General features: G+C 49.1%; 1 protein-coding gene across 8 annotated transcripts in view; it reads left to right on the top strand.

Annotated features, from left to right (window-relative positions):
• The window catches only part of ANKRD26 (ankyrin repeat domain 26), a 126,220-nt gene that overhangs the window by 106,397 nt on the left and 9,388 nt on the right, over positions 1 to 10,435 (top strand). For 2 of the 8 annotated variants that reach the window (XR_003096377.1, XR_003096378.1), the window contains one exon: positions 6,417 to 6,474. The exons of the other annotated variants lie outside the window; for them this stretch is intronic. The gene's annotated coding sequence lies outside the window, so the exon portion shown is untranslated. The remainder of the gene's footprint in view (positions 1 to 6,416; positions 6,475 to 10,435) is intronic. 8 annotated transcript variants of the gene reach the window in all.

Raw genomic sequence — 10,435 nt, forward strand, 5'->3', positions numbered from 1 at the left:
CGGCAGGAGTTTTCAAAGATCCGTGCCAGAGGCTGGGCTATGATGCTCACCAGCTCCTTGAGTACCCTGGGGTGTAGATTGTCAGGGCCGGCTGACTTGAAGGAATCCGGCCTCTCAAAGTGTTCCTTCACAAGGTCAGCATTGATGGTGGGCAGGGGATCTCCCTCACCCGGACCTCCCTGTCCCCGTAGTGGGCATGGGCGTCCCATGGGACTGCTGAAAGACCGACGCAAAGTACCCATTTAATAGGTTGGCTTTTTCCTGGGCATCAGTTGTCAGTTGTCCCATCTGATTCAGCAGGGGTCCAATGTTGCCCTTGCTTTTCCTCCGGCTCCCCAATTTTAGACACAAGTCAGTTGTCTTCGTATTGCAGTAGGCATTGGGACATTCTAAAACAGCATATTATATGAATAATATGCATTTTTTTAACTGATTTCACAGACAATCCCATATTTTATGTTTTCCATGGAATCACATACTGGGTAGACCCTTAATCATAAGTTGTTTTTTTCTGTTAATATTCTGGGTAGGTAGGCTGTGTTGCATCTGTAACATACCCATGCACGAAACAGGCATATAGGGTCAGGTGCCTGTTGACTAAAACATGACTGCAGGAGCTACGTTGCCTTTGTCAGTGCTGTTCAGTCTGTTGATTTAACATGATCCTGTCCAGGCTACCAATATACACGCATCATCTACATACCCTGGCATTTGAAACCAAAGATTTTATCAAAAAACCTTGTAAATATTCTGGAAAAAATTACAAACTTAGTGGGGTTAACAGAAACCTGGTGGGACTCTACCCAAGACTGGGCGGTACACATTGAGGGCTATAAGCTGTACAGAAAGGATAGAGTGGGGAGGAGAGGGGGAGAGGTTGTGCTCTATGTCAAGGAACGTTATACATTGACCCTTATCAAAATGGAATCGGAGGAGGAGAAAGTAGAAGGATTGTGGGTTAGGGTACATGGAGGTCAAGGGGAAAGGGATTTGGTGGTAGGGATCTGCTACAGACCCCCACACCAAGGGGAAGAACTAGATTTGGAACTCCTGAGACAGCTCTTGGAGACCATAAAGACTAGGGAAGCGATAGTCATGAGGGACCTAAACTACCCTGACATTTGCTGGGAGATGCAGACAGCAAATTTCCACCGTTCACGTAGGTTCCTATCCTGTGTACAGGACCTCCACCTGACGCAGAAGGTACATGGTCCCACTAGGGGAAATGCCTTACTGGACCTGGTATTGGCAATGGAGGATGACATGTAGGGGACCTACAGATCAGTGGTCACCTGGGGGACAGTGACCACCAAATAACAGAGTTCATCATAAGGCATAGCATGGGAAAGGTAACTAGTAGGGTGGAAGTGCTAGATTTTAGGAAGGCTGACTTCAGCGAGCTCAGGCATTTAGTCAATGACGCACTGCAGAGTAAGAGATTTAGCGAGATGGGAGCCCAGGAAGGGTGACTGTGCCTTAAGGAAGCAATCCTTTGGGTACAGAGGGAGATGATCCTGATAAGGGGGAAAAAGGGGAAAGGGGCCAAGAGGCTTCCTTGGCTGACCAGAGAAATCCAGAGCAGCCTAAGGGCAAAAAGTGGGGCATATAAGCAGTGGAAACAGGGAGAGATTACTAAAGAGGAGTATACCCTCCTCAGTTTACAGTTGTAGGGAGGCAGTTAGAAAGGCCAAAGCTACCATGGAGCTGAGGATGGCATCTCAAGTTAAGGATAACAAAAAATTGTTTTTCAGATATATAGGGAATAAAAGGAAGGCCCAGGGCGGTATAGGACCACTACTGAATGGGCAAAAGCAATTGGTGACAGACGGGGGGGACAAGGCTGAACTCAATGAGTTCTTTGCCTCAGTGTTCCTAAATGAGGGGCAAGACAAGTCTCACAATGGGATTGTAGAGAGGCAACAGCAGGGCGCCAGATTACCAAGCGTCGACCCTGAGATGTCGCAGAGTCACTTGGAAGGACTGGATGCGTTTAAGCCGGCAGGCCTGGATGAGCTCCATCCAAGGGTACTGAAGGCACTGGCTGATGTCATTGCACAGCCACTGGCAAGAATATTTGAGCATTCATGGCTCACGGGCCAGGTCCCGGAGGACTGGAAAAAGGCCAATGTGGTCCCTGTTTTCAAGAAGGGGACGAAGGAGGATCCAGGCAACTGTAGGCTAGTCAGTCTCACCTCCATCCTTGGCAAAGTCTTTGAAAAGATTATTAAGGCTCATGTATGCAAGAGCCCAGCAGGAAAAATTATGCTGAGGGGAAACCAGCACGAGTTCGTAACAGGTAGATCATGCCTGACTAATCTAGTCTCTTTTTATGACCAGGTTACAAAACCTGGTCGCAGGAGTAGGGGTAGACATCGTTTACTTAGACTTCAGGAAGGCCTTCGATACGGTATCCCATACGGTAATTTGTTCATACTGGTGAACAAATTAAGAGGCTCTGACTTGGATGATTACACAGTCTGGTGGGTGGCAAATTGGCTAGAGGGTCGAACCCAGAGAGTGGTGGTGGATGGGTCGGTATCGACCTGGAAGGGCGTGGGGTCCCTCAGGGCTTGGTCCTTGGACCGATACTCTTCAATGTCTTCATCAGTGACTTGGACGGGAGAGGGAATTGTACTCTGTCCAAGTCTGCGCATGACACAAAACTGTGGGGAGAAGTGGACACACTGGAGGGCAAGGAACAGCTACAAGCAGACCTGGACAGGTTGGACAAATGGGCAAAAAACAACAGAACGCAATTTAACAAGGAGAAATACAAAGTGCTGCACCTAGGGAGGAAAAATGTCCAGCACACCTACTGCCTAGGAAATGACCTGCTCTGTAGCACGGAAGCAGAGAGGGATCTCAGAGTCCCAGTGGACTCCAAGATGAACATGAGTCGTCAGTGTGATGAAGTCCTCAGCAAAGCTAACGGCACTTTATCTTGCATCAGCAGATGCATGACAAACAGAACCAAGGAGGTGATACTTCCCCTCTATCGGGCACTGGTCAGACTGCAGTTGGAATAGTGCATGCAGTTTTGGGCGCTACACTTCAAGAGGGGTGTGGATAACCTGGAGAGGGTCCAGAGAAGGGCCACTCTTATGGTTAAGGACTTGCAGGCTAAACCCTACGAGGAGAAACTAGGGCACCTGGATCTCTTCAGCCTCCGCAAGAGAAGGTTGAGAGGCAACCTTGTGGCTGCCTATAAATTCATCATGGGGGCATAGAAGGGAATTGGTGAGGCTCTTCTCACCAAGACGCCCCTGGGGGTCACAAGAAATAATGGCCATAAGCTAGCAGAGAGCAGATTTAGACTGGACATTAGGAAGAACTTCTTCACAGTTAGAGTGGCCAAAATCTGGAATGGGCTCCTAAGGGAGGTGGTGCTCTCCCCTACCCTGGGGGTCTTCAAGAGAAGGTTAGATAGACATCTATCTGGCTGGGGTCATCTGTTCCTGCCTATGGAGGGGGTAGGACTCGATGATCTATTTAGATCCCATCCGGCCCTAACATCTATGAATCTATGAAACATAAACATTCTTATCTAGTATAAAAGCTGTATGTTTAATTACAACACCACCACAAGTCTGACCCAAAGCATATGCTAAATTAATTAACAGTCTCAAAGACTGCTAACAGACATTCACCTAAAGCAGTGGTCTCCAACCTTTTTAAGGTGAAGATCAGTTTTTGAAATAAAGGGCAACCCAAGATCTACTGCCTCTGCCCCCCCCCTCCCCCCCAGGCTGGGTCAGGAACACCCTGCTGGGATCAGGAGCGCGGACCTTTCCTGTTCCCTGGCACTGCCTGGGCTCACTGCTGCCCCAGCCCTAGTGGCCTCTGAGCCCCTGGGGTTCTGGGTTGTGAGTTCCTGCCTTCCCAGCTCTTTATCCCCTAGTCAGTCCCAGCCAGGCAGAGCTGCATCCTCCCCGGACCAGAGCTGCAATGGAACTGGTGCGGGGAGTGGCCGGGAGCCCGGGACAAGCGGTGGCATGTTCTCCCCTTGTCTCTCAGCATCTCTGGGGCCCTTCTTGGCCCCGGGACGCAGCCCTTGCTGCTCTGCTGAGGGGAAGTGGGTCCCACTTGGAGCCCGGCGCTGTGAGTGGGGTGGGGTGGGGAGGCTGGGACGCGGAGGCTGGCAGGGGTGGAGGGCGGAGAGCGAGCAGCGCCTTGCTGGGTACAGCCCTCTCGGGGCGGAGTGGAGCACCCCAGAGCCCTGCTCCTCCAGCCCAGGTGTGGGTCAGGCGCAGGCAGAGTTGGATCCCAGCTGGGCTGCTCCTCCCACCTGGGGGGCACCACAGAGCAGCAGTACGGGACCCAGCGGTGTACCTGCAGCCCAGCAGAGTGCACCAGGATCCTGCTGCCACCTGCAGCCCACAGCAGGCTTGGGGTGAGCATAGCAGACAGGGCACATGTTTCCTGTGCCTTCCCTCCCCACCCCCATGGCTCTGACCCTCCGGCCTGGCCGGGGCCCCTCTCACCCAGTGGCAGGGGGTATGGCGGGGCATGGAGGGGGATCGTTCCACTCACCCAGCCCAGCCCCAGGCAGCAGGAGGTGTTGCTCAGCGCAGCCACGTGCATTCTGCTGCTGTCCTGCTGCTCATATGTCCCACCGCTCCCAATCGTAGAGCCTCTGCCAGTTGATTTCAGTCTGGGAGAGATGAGTGCGTGTGCGCTCAGCACCCCCAGACTAAGATTGACTGTCAGAAGCTGCACGATCGACCAATCAATTGAGATTGACTGGTTGGTGACCACTGACATAAAAGCACAATTGGACCTAATCCCTTATCCCAACAGTCTCGCTTCCTATCGTGCCACATGTGCATGCCAGGACATAAAATGTTGGGATCAGGGATCAGACCCCAATCATGCTCTTCTTGCCAGTGCAGGGGCAACATGGGATCATGATCCCAGGTTCCCTCTACACCAGCAAGGAAGCCTGACAATCAGCTGATTTTTGGCTGTGTCTGGAGACCCACTGGGGCCAGCTTGAGCCCCACTGTGGTCCTTGGAGTCGGCCAATGATCAGCCTGTTGTCAGATAGAACTGGAGCATACCAGGGCTCCAACTGGCCACTGTGCAGTCCCTTATCCTGCCAGTGATCAACTGATTATCACCTGGCAGGGACTTCTTCAGGGCTCAAGCTCAGGTATGGTCCCTACCAGCCAATGAGCGGTTGATATTCAGCCAATGGGGATCGCACCAGAGCCTGTTGAAGACCCCATTGCAGTCCACCCTGCCACATGTTAATTTTAAGACACAATGAAAACCAGCCACAAAATCATTATACATTTTTATGTAATAATCTTGTGGCAGGTTTTGCATTTGGCTTTCATCCCACCATTAATTGCCTGAATGTGTGGCCTGGTTACAATTTAAGGTACAATCAAGCTGGTTACTTGCGTTTTTGTGTAATGTCTCCCAGGAGCCAAAGTGTAAACATAATATAAAACCTTTTTGAAAAGCGTTACAAGTATATAACCATTAATGAAACAGACTCATCAGCATTAAATGTGAGGCCACAAATATTACCTTCATTTTTCATCTTAAATCATAAATACTGTTCTTGAAAAATGGCAACTGTAAATTTGGAAAAATCCATCACAAGTCATTACAAATTGTATCAGCAGAAACTTCTGTTAGCTCATTATTTTAGTGAGGGAGGTAGTCCTAAATTTCTCACACCCCTCTTCCCCCCCCTCCCCCCCCCTTCCACACACACATGCATTCTGTCCCTTCTAACTCCTAAGATTGAACATGATGGGCTTCTTTGTCATTAGACAAAAGTGAGAAATAAGCATTGCTTTCCTTTTTCAAAGATAGATGAACATACACACAGCATGCCCTCTGTATCTTATGCTCTGTGATATAGATAGCTAGTTCCCAGAGTTTATTGGTTTATGTACTGGTATCTTAAAAATTGGCATGAAGCAAATAGATGAAACATCAAATTCCATTTCCTGCCAGTAGTGCATATACTACAGTGTGGGGACTCCTGATTTAATCCTTAGTTAAGTCCTTCAAGGAATTCCACTGACTCCAGTGGAGATCTGCCAATTTGTGGTTTCTCACAGGATCATGGTCTTAGTAAACATTAAACAAAGGGCTGTACATAAAACTAATAAAAATAAGCATTATTATTTTATAATATAAAATGTTCTCTCTGCTGTTGACTACCATCTGCTTGAGTCAGAGTATCTGTAGACTCTTTTCATCTACATAACATAGGGAGAATCTCCTTGTTTTGCTTATTTATTAGTTTCAATTCACTTTTCAATCTCACTTTCCATCTATACTCTTTCTGTTACAGTAATTGGCATTTCCTTAATCATTTTATTTTCTTCATGTATATGTGGGTCTCATTTTCAGTTTTGACTTATAACCTTTAAACTTAACCTTTCTTCTTACTTCTTCAGCTCCTTGATCAAAAATCTGTTTCTTCCTTCTCTTCTCTGCAACCAGATACATGACAAGGTGTGTAGTCAGCATTGCTTAATGCTATGTAGTTCTGTATGGGTACACTTATCTATTTACATTATTAAATTTTCTTTTCAGTTGAGAACAGATTATATCTATGTCCAGAATACTGCAAATTTAAAAATATGGTTTGTATAGAATATGTCTTTTAAATATTTTTAAAAAATTTTATTAGGTAAAAAGTTATTTTCTCACTTACCAATTCTTTTGCAAAGTCCACTGTTTGGAGTTTCAGACATTGTTATATAGTTACATAGTCCATTTAGTCCTGGGAAAGAAAATGAATCAGTCAAATTAATTTATTGCATATGGATTAATATCACATTGTAATGCCATTTAACTGGTACCAGCAAATTGCCAGTCATTAATGACCGGGGGGGGAGGGGGGGGCAGCAGCGGCAAAGTGGCGGGTCATTAATGACCGGGGGGGGTGGGGGGGGCAGCAGCGGCAGAGTGCTGCCACCCAGCACCCCACGGTGCTGCCACTCCAGCTCCGTGCACCCCCCCATGTCCCCTCTCACCCCCTGCCTCCAGCTCCATGCGCCCCTTCCACCCCCTGCATCCAGCCCCATGCGCCTACTCCCTGCCACTCCCGGCGCAACCCCATGTGCCCCACCCCCTGCCACTCCACCCTGTCTTCCAGGAACAGGCAGGGAGGGGAGCTTGCACGTGGCAGCAGCAGGCAACATGCTCCCCTGCCCCTCTCCCTCTCTCCCCACTGCCTCCCCCTCCCTGCCACCTGTTGTCAGGGTTGGGTGGCGGTAGCAGCAGCGGGGGGGGTTGTGGCAGGGTGGGCGCTGCCACCGGAAAACCCCCCTTAACCTTCTCACTCCCCTTCCTTCCTCCCTTCTTTCCTGCCGCCTCCCCCTCCCTCCTGGCTGTTGTTGTGGGGGCGGCTTCCTTGCTTCTTCACTCCCTCTGTCTGTAATGCTCCAGGCCCTCGCAGCCAATTGGCATGCGTCCTGTCAGCGGTGCATGCGCAGTTGGCCCAGGGCGTTATGGACAGACAGACAGACTAAGGCGTTTGTTATATTAGAATGATTTTATGATTAATTCTGTTCTCTTCCTCCTCCCTCCACTTTAGATTGTAGTAGTGATTTGTTTTTCCTCATGCTCCCTTCATTATGTTGTTTGTTGGATTTTTTTGTTTTTTTAGGATGGAGTGAGTAATTCCTAGCCAAAGACAAAAAACTCCTAATTACCAAGTGCTAATGTTTTATAGAACTCAAAGATGTTGTTCTCTTCCCTTAGTTAATTCCTCATACAAAATTGTGCTAATTCCTACTAAAAGATATTTCCTTCCAAAAATGGATACAGCTGGGAAGATGGAACTTACCTTTAGACTGGACATTAACATTTGTTCACTGACCCATAGAAGATCATTAATAACCACTTGCTTTGTAACAGCCGTTGTTTTCTGCTGCTGGAGCTTGATCACTGACAAAAGTACTTCTAGAAAGCACATATGTGGCCTTTGGATCCATGCACTCCATGCATTTGGTGACAAGAGCCTCACCCTCCCAGTGTAGTTTAAGCCATGACTGATGCAAAACTACAAACTAAATCCCTGTATTTCAGAATTCTCAAATGGGAATTGTATCTAGATAGATGCTGCAATAAGATAAAAGCCAAATGTTTGCTCACTTCTCTGGGGAAATTAGAGAACTATTAGAGGACCATTCCTAGTTGCAACAAAGGCATAAAGGAATCTCTCATTACAGGGTAAGACTTAAACCCAAGCAGATACTGTACTTGTTTCTAGACCATTCAGTTAGTATGACTCCTCCCATAAGTTAGACACATGGTTTCAGTCAAGGCCATGTACAACTGTTCAGTTTCTACCAGGAGAACTGTTGTTTCCTAGTAGAAAACAAAAGTATGCAGACATTCAAGCTTTTTCTGCCAGGGCAAAAATGGCTGCTCCAGGTTAAAAATAACCTGGGAACAACCAAGGTTAAATTTTTCCCAGGAGCACCCTTTCTCCTGGATTAACTCCTTCAGGGGATTAACTCCTTCAGAGAGCCAGGGGGAGTGGAGCTGGGGGAAAGGCTCCCATGCCTTCCTCAGGTCAGGTCACCAGTAAAGTGTAGGAGACAGTTGTTCCCCCCCATTGTGTAGACCAAGTGGGGAGAGGAGGAGCAGCTGTCAAATGTTTCTCACCTGCTTCTCACATCCGAGTTCCCAGGGGCAGAAGCAGGTCAGGGCTTTGTCACGCCAGTCGCTCTGCTCGTCCCCCAGGCACCAGACCCAAATGCAGAGATCATTGCCTGCTTCCTTTTGCCCCACCTGTCTCTCAGCTGAGTAGCAGGGGTAGTGATTGAAAAGCCAGTGCAGCCAGGACCCGGGCTTGTAAGCCTGACTCTTGACTCCACCTGCTGCCCCTTACAGCTGCCTACCACTCAGCTGAGCTATAGGTTCAGCAATTTAAAAACTTCCCAAGCCCACCTCCCAGCCCCTCTGGCTTCTCTTTGTGGCAAATTAAAAGCTGGAGGATCTGGGAGCTGGGCATGTCAAGGCTGTTCACAAGCCTTGCTCTCAGTCCCATCCTGTTGCTGCCCCTACCACTCAGGTGGGCAGCAGGAGTGGAAATTTCAAAAGTTGGAGAGGCCAAGAGCTGAGTTTGGGGAAAGTCTCCTCACGCTGGGCTTCTGGCGCCCCAGCTTTCCCTTGTACAGCTGAGTGCTCCTCCTAACCCTGCACTTGTCTAAGTCAGGCCAGTGGAGTATAACAAGTGCGGCTATTCTATAGAGGGGGAAAACTGGGAGGGTTCCCACCATGAGGGAATGCCCCCCTCCTACTAGACAGCTGATTGGTGAAATGGGGGGCATTCTCCCAGGGTTGGACCCTTCCCAAGAAATGTCTGTGGTGGCTGCGAACTGTCACTTGGCAGCCTGTCCCCCAGGCATGGGAAGAGGGCAGGGTGTCGAGTAATGTACTCCCTTAAGGATAGGGATGGCCCAGGGAGCAGCCGTCTAATGCCCCTGGCTGGAGAGCTCACATGTGAAGCTCTCCAGTCATTTGGTGAGAGGAATGTCTATACAGTCCACTTCCTAGGCTATTTTTCTATCAAAAGAAACAAACTTCTGTATGCAGCCCAAGGTTGGCACAAAGTAAAATGTTGATAATCTTTGGCATTCCAGACTACTCTACATCCCTTCTTCAACAACTGTCCAACTTCAGTAGACAATAACCTGTCCTGAATTATGTTGTTAATAGATATATATATATATCTATATATATATATATATATCTATATATATATCTCTCTCCATGTATGTTCTAGAGCCAGAGCAAAATAATCTAACCTTCAGAACCAAAAGTTTCTATGGCTCTATTCATGTTTTTATAGGAAGGGTAAAATTCTAATTGCCTTGGACCTCAAAAGGCTGAATAGATGCATGAAGAATAAAATAGAAAATTAGAATCTAGCTTCAACTATTTCTTAATCTCCAGACTACTTTTTAACCTTGGACCTAAGAGAAGTTCATCTACATCATGGGTCGGCAACCTATGGCATGCGTGCCCAAGGTGGCACACGGTACGGTTTTTATTGGCACGCAGACTGCTTCCTGCCCCAAGGGGCGGGAAGAGCCGTGCCCAGATCGAGCAGCACGTGGCTGCCCGGGAACAGCCTTGCACTGCCGCCAACCCGTGTCACCAACCCCAGCCAGGTAAGAGCCCCCGGCCCCAACCCTAGCCCAGCACCACCACTGGCCCCGGCCCCGGGCTGGGGGCTGTCGGTGCCCCGATGGCCCTGGCCTCGCACTGCCAGGCTCCCCACCGGCACCACCACTGCCACAGGCCCCAGCCCAGTGCCAGCACCAGGCTGGGGCCGTCAGCAGCGTTGGGATGGGGCTGGGGCCGGGGCCGGGGCTGTGGACCTGCACGGGCCCTGGCCCCATTCCGGTGCTGCAGGCGGCCCCGGCCACATGCTGTTGGCGACCCCAGCCTCATCCAG

This window comes from Alligator sinensis, unplaced genomic scaffold, assembly GCF_000455745.1.
Source record: "Alligator sinensis unplaced genomic scaffold, ASM45574v1 scaffold790_1, whole genome shotgun sequence".
Taxonomy (NCBI): domain Eukaryota; kingdom Metazoa; phylum Chordata; order Crocodylia; family Alligatoridae; genus Alligator; species Alligator sinensis.